Here is a 7,439-nt window from a genome sequence, read left to right as displayed (position 1 = left end):
TATCAGTCAATTACTGGTAGTGACAAATCATTGCTACAAAATATACCAATTCACACTTCAGACTTCTTAGTGTTATTTCTAGTGAAAGAGATGCAACTCAGTGCTGGATTCAAGTTGCAGTTTGAATTCCAGTTATTATAAATAAAGACAATGACAATAATGATGACAATGATGATGGCTCTGGATCTGGTACTGTGCTTGAATAGGTAAGCAATATGCATGTATACAAATTTAATGATGATTGCTTACATAAGAACAAGTGTGATTTGTACTATAACAAATGATAATTTTTCCCATATATTGATAAAGATCTGTTATCTTATTTTCATCTCCACAGGAATCAATACATTAATAATAGCTATATGGCAAACTTTGGCAGTCATTACAGTCAAACAATGAACAATACTTTTATAATTTTATTCAATTATAATTATGTTTTACAGTTTTCATTTATATCTATTATATTATGAAATATGTACTGATCAACTTATATATAGATTATTTAATTATATAATAACTTACTTATATAATAGATTTTTTATCTTATTTAAATTTTTTAAAGAAATAGTGTACAACTGTACATCATGAGTATATAAAATCACTTAGGGTATTATGAACTATTTTATTATATAACTATTTCTACATAACTATGTTTAATTAATTAATTATTTTATAGTACATTTTATTGTTATGCATAGAAATTCTTAACTCTTGTACCTCAACAAAACTTAAATATTGAATATGCATATTGCCAGCACTCTGTTAATTATAAACCTAAGGCTTACCCATATGATAGCCACATTTCATCCAATACAAGTTTAAGATATAGATAAATCTTCTCTATTTTCATTATATCAAGACAACATATGATTTACATGAACTGAGTCTTTAAGTGTATTCTCTAACTTAAACTTGCTATTCCTATTAACTTTTACCTATATCTCATATATAAATATGATGTACACATATTATTAACGATCTTATATAGAAGTGTATGTCATAATGACATCATGGCCTTAAAACAGTCAAAATTACCTAGGGCATCATTTATGGTTCCACAATTACTAACAGTGATATCTATTGCCACTAATATATAAAAACAGAATGCTACTATCAAAACAACAATAACCGTGACATGGCACTATCAACTGAGCCAAGCCATATATGTACATAAGATAAAAAACTAAGGAAATGCTGATCTCACTATCATAATATCGTATACAGGGGAAAATGAATATGCAATATTTACTCCCCCTCTATCCTCTTGTTATATTGCCAAGAAAATAGGAAAACATGATATGTACATTATCATCTTCACTTACATGTTAGGGTTTCAGACTTTCAAGATGGAAATGAATGTGGGCGTTGTAGTAGAACTTTTGACAGTATAAAATGAGTTGAGAAAGTAAGGTAAATCACTAAAATTTAAAATCTAATAACAAGAAAGACAAATTCTGAGAATACATCAAATAAAAGGATGTCAATTAAATTACCTACTGTTTGTTGTATTGCAGTTCTAGTTGTATCCATGGTTCAGTGGACAACTGCAGCTCCTATTGAAACGTTCGACCTGCTAGAAGTTTACTACAGAAAATGACCTGCCTCCGTAATAGTGATGCTAAAAAGAAAGAATGGAAGACTTGTGTTAGAGGAACTAATGCTGATCAACCATCTTACCTATACCCAGGCCTCAACCATTCCAGCATCTCTTAGTCTCAGTATATTACAGCAATGGAGATACCAGGGAAGTTGAGTTACAAAATAATCACCATTTATTTACATTGTATCTAATGTTCAATTTTACTTTTGTAATATTTATGTATTCTTTCTTTCAACAGTGATTTCAAATGCTTTGCGGTGGGTCCGGAAAATATGCCACTGAAAAGAGCCCTTCTAATCTCTACTTGTCCCAGCTTTGTGTAATTGGACACCTGTTAAAAGAATCTGATGAATGCAAAATTGGAAACCTTCTTCATACAAGCTTTCTTAGTCCAAGGCATCATTGTAAGGCAAATCTCCACGATATGGTTGTAGTAACTATTTCAAGAGTGAAATATGTATCTACATATTAGCATGCCATGCATGACAGTACATTAAAATATCAGAGAAAGGTTCTGAAATTGATATAGCAGAAAATGATTCTGTTGTGTGATAATAGACTATGAAAAGCACAAAGTCTATGAGTCAATTACTGGTAGTGACAAATCATTGCTACAAAATATACCAATTCATACTTCAGACTTCTTAGTGTTATTTCTGAGTGAAAGAGATGCAACTCAAGGTGCTGGATTCAAGTTGCAGTTTGAATGTCCAGTTATTATAAATAAGACAATGACAATGATGATGACAATGATGGATCTGATCTGGTACTGGATTTTAATAGGTTAAGCAGTAATCATGTATACAAACTTAACAATGATTGGTTACATAAGAACAAGTGTGATTTGTACTATAACAAATGATAATTTTCCCATATAGTTATAAAGATCTGTTATCTTATTTTCATCTCCACAGATACAATTATAATAGCTATATGGCAAACTTTGGCAATCATTACAGTCAAACAATGAACAATACTTTATAACAATTATAATTATATTTTACAGTGTCATTTATATCTATTATATTATGAAATATGTACTTGATCAATGCAACTTATATAATAGATTATAATTGTTATCTTATTTAAATTTTTTAAAGAAAAAATTAACAAAAATTGTAAAAAGTCTATGCAAATTAAAAGGGAAAATGAACTAACAGTAGGAAACAAGCTGTGGTTGATACAATTGTTTTAAAACAAAGACATGTAATAGTCTACAACTGTACATCATGATATATAAAATCACTTAGGATATTATGAACTATTTTATTATATAACTTTTTTCTACATAACTATGTTTAATTAATTAATTATTTTCTATTACATTTTATTGTTATGCATAGAAATTCTTAACTCTTGCACCTCAACATAACTTAAATATTGAATATGCATATTGCCAGCACTCTGTTAATTATAAACCTAAGGCTTACCCATATGATAGCAACATTTAATCAAATACAAGTTTAAGATATAGATAAATCTTCTCTATTTTCATTATATCAAGACCAGGCCCGTAGCCAGGATTTTCTTAAAGGGGGGGGGGGTTTTTGTAAAAAAATAAACCACACCCTTAATCAGTGACTATCCATATCCACACCCATGACTTTACTTTGTCATATTAAAGAAAGAATGATTCATACCATGTAGAGTTAAAACATGTATAATACTAATTGTTAATAATTTTCTCAAGTTGCAAGCGACGTGGATGCCTCCTAGCAAACATAGTATACTGTTACACCTGTACTTAGTTTCTATGCTGCTGGATAGCTGAGTGGACAGCTGCTAAATTAAAATTCTATTATAATATATAGTTACAAAATAAGAAAAAAGTATTGCATCATAGGAACAAGCTGATCCATTGAGTCTTATTCAGTGGTTTGTAGGTGCTAATGGTGAGTTATGTTTGTGGTTTGTGCATGTAGCGTAGCTAAGAAGCCTAACAGTGCATCAGCTCCACCCATTGATCAATGTAATTAAGTGTGGGTGTATTTTGGCCAAAGGGGGGGCTCAAGCCCCAAATGCCCTCCCCCCTGGCTACGGGCTTGAAGACAGCATATGATTTACATGAACTGAGTCTTTAAGTGTATTCTCTAATTTAAACTTGCTATTCCTATTAACTTTACCTATATTCTCATATAAAAAATATGATGTACACATACTATTAACAATCTTATATAGAAGTGTATGTCATAATGACATCATGGCCTTAAAACAGTCAAATTACCTAGGGGCATCATTTATGTTTCCACAATTACTAACAGTGATATCTATTGCCACTAATATATAAAAACAGAATGCTACTATCAAAACAACAAATAACTGTGACATGGCATTATCACGAGCCAAGCCATATATGTACATGAGATAAAAAAACTAAGGAAATGCTGATCTCACTATAATAGTATCGTATACAGGGGAAAATGAATATGCAATATTTACTCCCCCTCTATCCTCTTGTTATATCACCAAGAAAATAGGAAACATGATATGTTCATTATCATCTTCACTATACATGTGGGGATTTCAGACTTTCAAGGTGGAAATAAATGTGGGCCGTCTGTAGTAAACTTTGGCAGTATAAAAGGAGTTGAGAAGTATGGTAAATCAACTATAATTTAAGTCTTCTAATAACAAGAAAGACAAATCCTGAGAATACATCAAATAAAAGGATGTCAATTAAATTACCTACTGTTTGCTGTATTGCAGTTCTAGTTGTATCCATGGTTCAGTGGACAACTGCAGCTCCTCTTAAAAATGTTCGACCTGCTGCTAAAGCTTAATACAGAAAATAACCTGCCTCCGTAATAGTGATGCTAAAAAGAAAGAATGGAAGACTTGTGTTAGAGGAGCTAACGCTGACCAAACCATCTTACCTATACCCAGGCCTCAACATTCCAGTATCTCTTAGTCTCAGTATGTTACCAGCAATGGAGATACCAGTGAAGTGAGTTACAAAATAATCACCATTTATTTACATTGTATCTAATGTTCAATTTTACTTTTAATATTTATGTATTCTTTCTTTCAACAGTTCTTTCAAATGCTTTGCTGTTCGAAGATATGCCACTGATGAGAGCCTTAAAATCTCTACTTGTCCAGCTCTGTGTAAATTGGACAACGTTAAAGAATCTGATGAATGCAAAATTGGAAACCTTCTTCATACAAGCTTTCTTAATCAAGGCATCATTGTAGCCAAATCTCCACGATATGGTTGTAGTAACTATTTCAAGAGTGAAATATGTATCTACAACATTAGCATGCCATGCAATGACAGTTACATTAAAATATCAGAGAAAGGTTCTGAAATTGATATAGCAGAAAATGATTCTGTTGTGATAATTGACTATAAAAAACATGACGTCTATCCATCAATTACTGGTAGTGACAAATCATTGCTACAAAAATATACCAATTCAGACTTCAGACTTCTTAGTGTTATTTTCTGAGTGAAAGAGACTCAACCCAAGGTGCTGGATTCAAGTTGCAGTTTGAATGTCCAGTTATTATAAATAAAGATAATGACAATGATGATGACAATGATGGATCTGGATCTGGTAATGGATTTAATAGGTAAGCAGTATTCGTGTATACAAACTTAATGATGATTGCTTACATACGAACGTGTATTATACAGATTATAATTTTACCATATAGTGATGAAGATCTGTTATCTTATTTTAATTTCCACAGAAATCAAGACATTATGATAGATATGGCAAACTTTGGCAATCATTACAGTCAAACAATGAACAATACTTTCTAATTTTATTTTTTTATAATTTTTTTACAGTATAATCATAATTAATTATATATCTATTATATAATTAAATATGTATTCATCAACTCATATAACAAATATTATAATTATTATTCTTAATAATTATATTTTAAATACAATAAATATTTTAAACAAAAAGAATTAGCAAAAACTGAACAAATATCTATGTAAAAAAAGGAAATGAACTAACATAGGAAACAAGCTGTGGTTGATACAATTGTTCTAAAACAAAGACACATGTAATAGTGTACAACTGTACATCATGAGTATATAAAATCACTTAGGGTATTATGAACTATTTATTATATAACTATTTCTACTATAACGATCTAATTAATTAACTATGAACTATTTATTATATAACTAATTAACTAAATTTTAATTAATTAATTATTTTCTATTACATTTTATTGTTATGCATAAAAATTTTTAACTCTTACACCTCAACAATGGATGCTAATGTTGTAGATACATATTTCACTTTTGAGATAATTACTACAACCCATATCGTAGGGATTTAACCACAGAGACGCAGTGAGTGTTGACAAACCAGTTTGAAGTAGATTGTCAATTTGACCAGTTTCGCTTTAATATCTAATAGTCTGGGACAGGTTGGAATGCCAATGATCTTCTACTTGAGAATCTTTGAACAGTAAAAACATGTGAAAAACTAATGAAAATAATAAAAGTATATGATGTTCAGCCACATTGGCTATATATTCGGAAACAACTATATTTGGAATCACTTTACAAGTACTTCCACTGCTACACTATGACTAAGACCTAAAGGAATGTTAAGGCCTAGATAAATGAATGGTAATTATTCAGCAATGGGTAGAATATACAAGCCTCACAGTCTTTCTTTTTTAGCATCACTAATACACTATTATGAAGACAAGTCATTTTCATAAGTAATCTTCTAGCAGGTCTGATATTTTAAGAGGAACTGTAATTGTCCACTGAATCACAAATACAATTAGAACTGTAGTACAGAAAAGAAATATCTCTGTTTAGTTGACATTATTGTATTTGTGAAGATATATTTCTTTTTTTTCTTTTGCTATTGAGTTTTTTTCCAATTTTGTTCTTATTATATCTTCACATGAAGAGTCAACCTATTTATACTATTGATTCTAATCACTTTTGCAGCAAACACTTAAAGTCATTAATTTCTTTGTTTAAATCATTTAACTAAGGCAAAATGAAATAATAATAGTATCAAATATGATAAATAAATAATACGATATTTTTATAATATATAAAATTTGTAGATGTAATTAATTATAATTCAGTCATGTATTTGATATTAGTACATTAGAGAAATAAAGAAACACATATTATAATGACATAGTTATAAGTTATTCAGTACCAGATCCAGATCCAGATCCAGATTCAACAACTTTATTTAAAATAACTGGACATTCAAACTGTAACTTGAATCCAGCACCTTGAGTTGCATCTCTTTCACTCAGAAATAACACTAAGAAGTCTGAAGTGTGAATTGGTATATTTTGTAACAATGATTTGTCACTACCAGTAATTGACTGATAGACATTGTGTTTTTTATAGTCTATTATCTCAACTGAATCACCTTCTGCTATATCAATCTCAGATCCTTTCCTCTGATATTTTAACATGACTGTCTTTGCATGGCATGCTAATGTTGTAGATACATATTTCACTCTTGAAATAGTTACTACAACCATATCGTGGGGATTTGACTACAAAATGCCTCGACTATTGATAAAGCCAGACTGAAGAAGGTTGCCAATTTCACAGTCTTTCTCTTTAGGACCTACTAGTTTGCATAATGCAGGACACGTTGGGGTACCAATATTCTTCTCAATAGAGTATCTTCTAACATAAAAAACATTTGAAGGAACTATTAAAGAGGAAAAATGATAATGAAGTGAGAATGTCACATTATTAACTCACTTTACAGGTACTTCCATTGCTGGTATTGCACTATGACTAAGAGCTACTGGAGGTTAAGGCCTGGGTAAGTGAAACCTTGGTCGTTCATTTTTGGATCCTCTAACACAAGTCTTCCAATTGGCTTCA

This window comes from Gigantopelta aegis, unplaced genomic scaffold (assembly GCF_016097555.1).
Source record: "Gigantopelta aegis isolate Gae_Host unplaced genomic scaffold, Gae_host_genome ctg2798_pilon_pilon, whole genome shotgun sequence".
NCBI classification, from domain to species: Eukaryota; Metazoa; Mollusca; class Gastropoda; order Neomphalida; family Peltospiridae; genus Gigantopelta; species Gigantopelta aegis.
The sequence above is the reverse complement of the archived record's forward strand: the minus strand, read 5'-3'. Positions refer to the sequence as shown.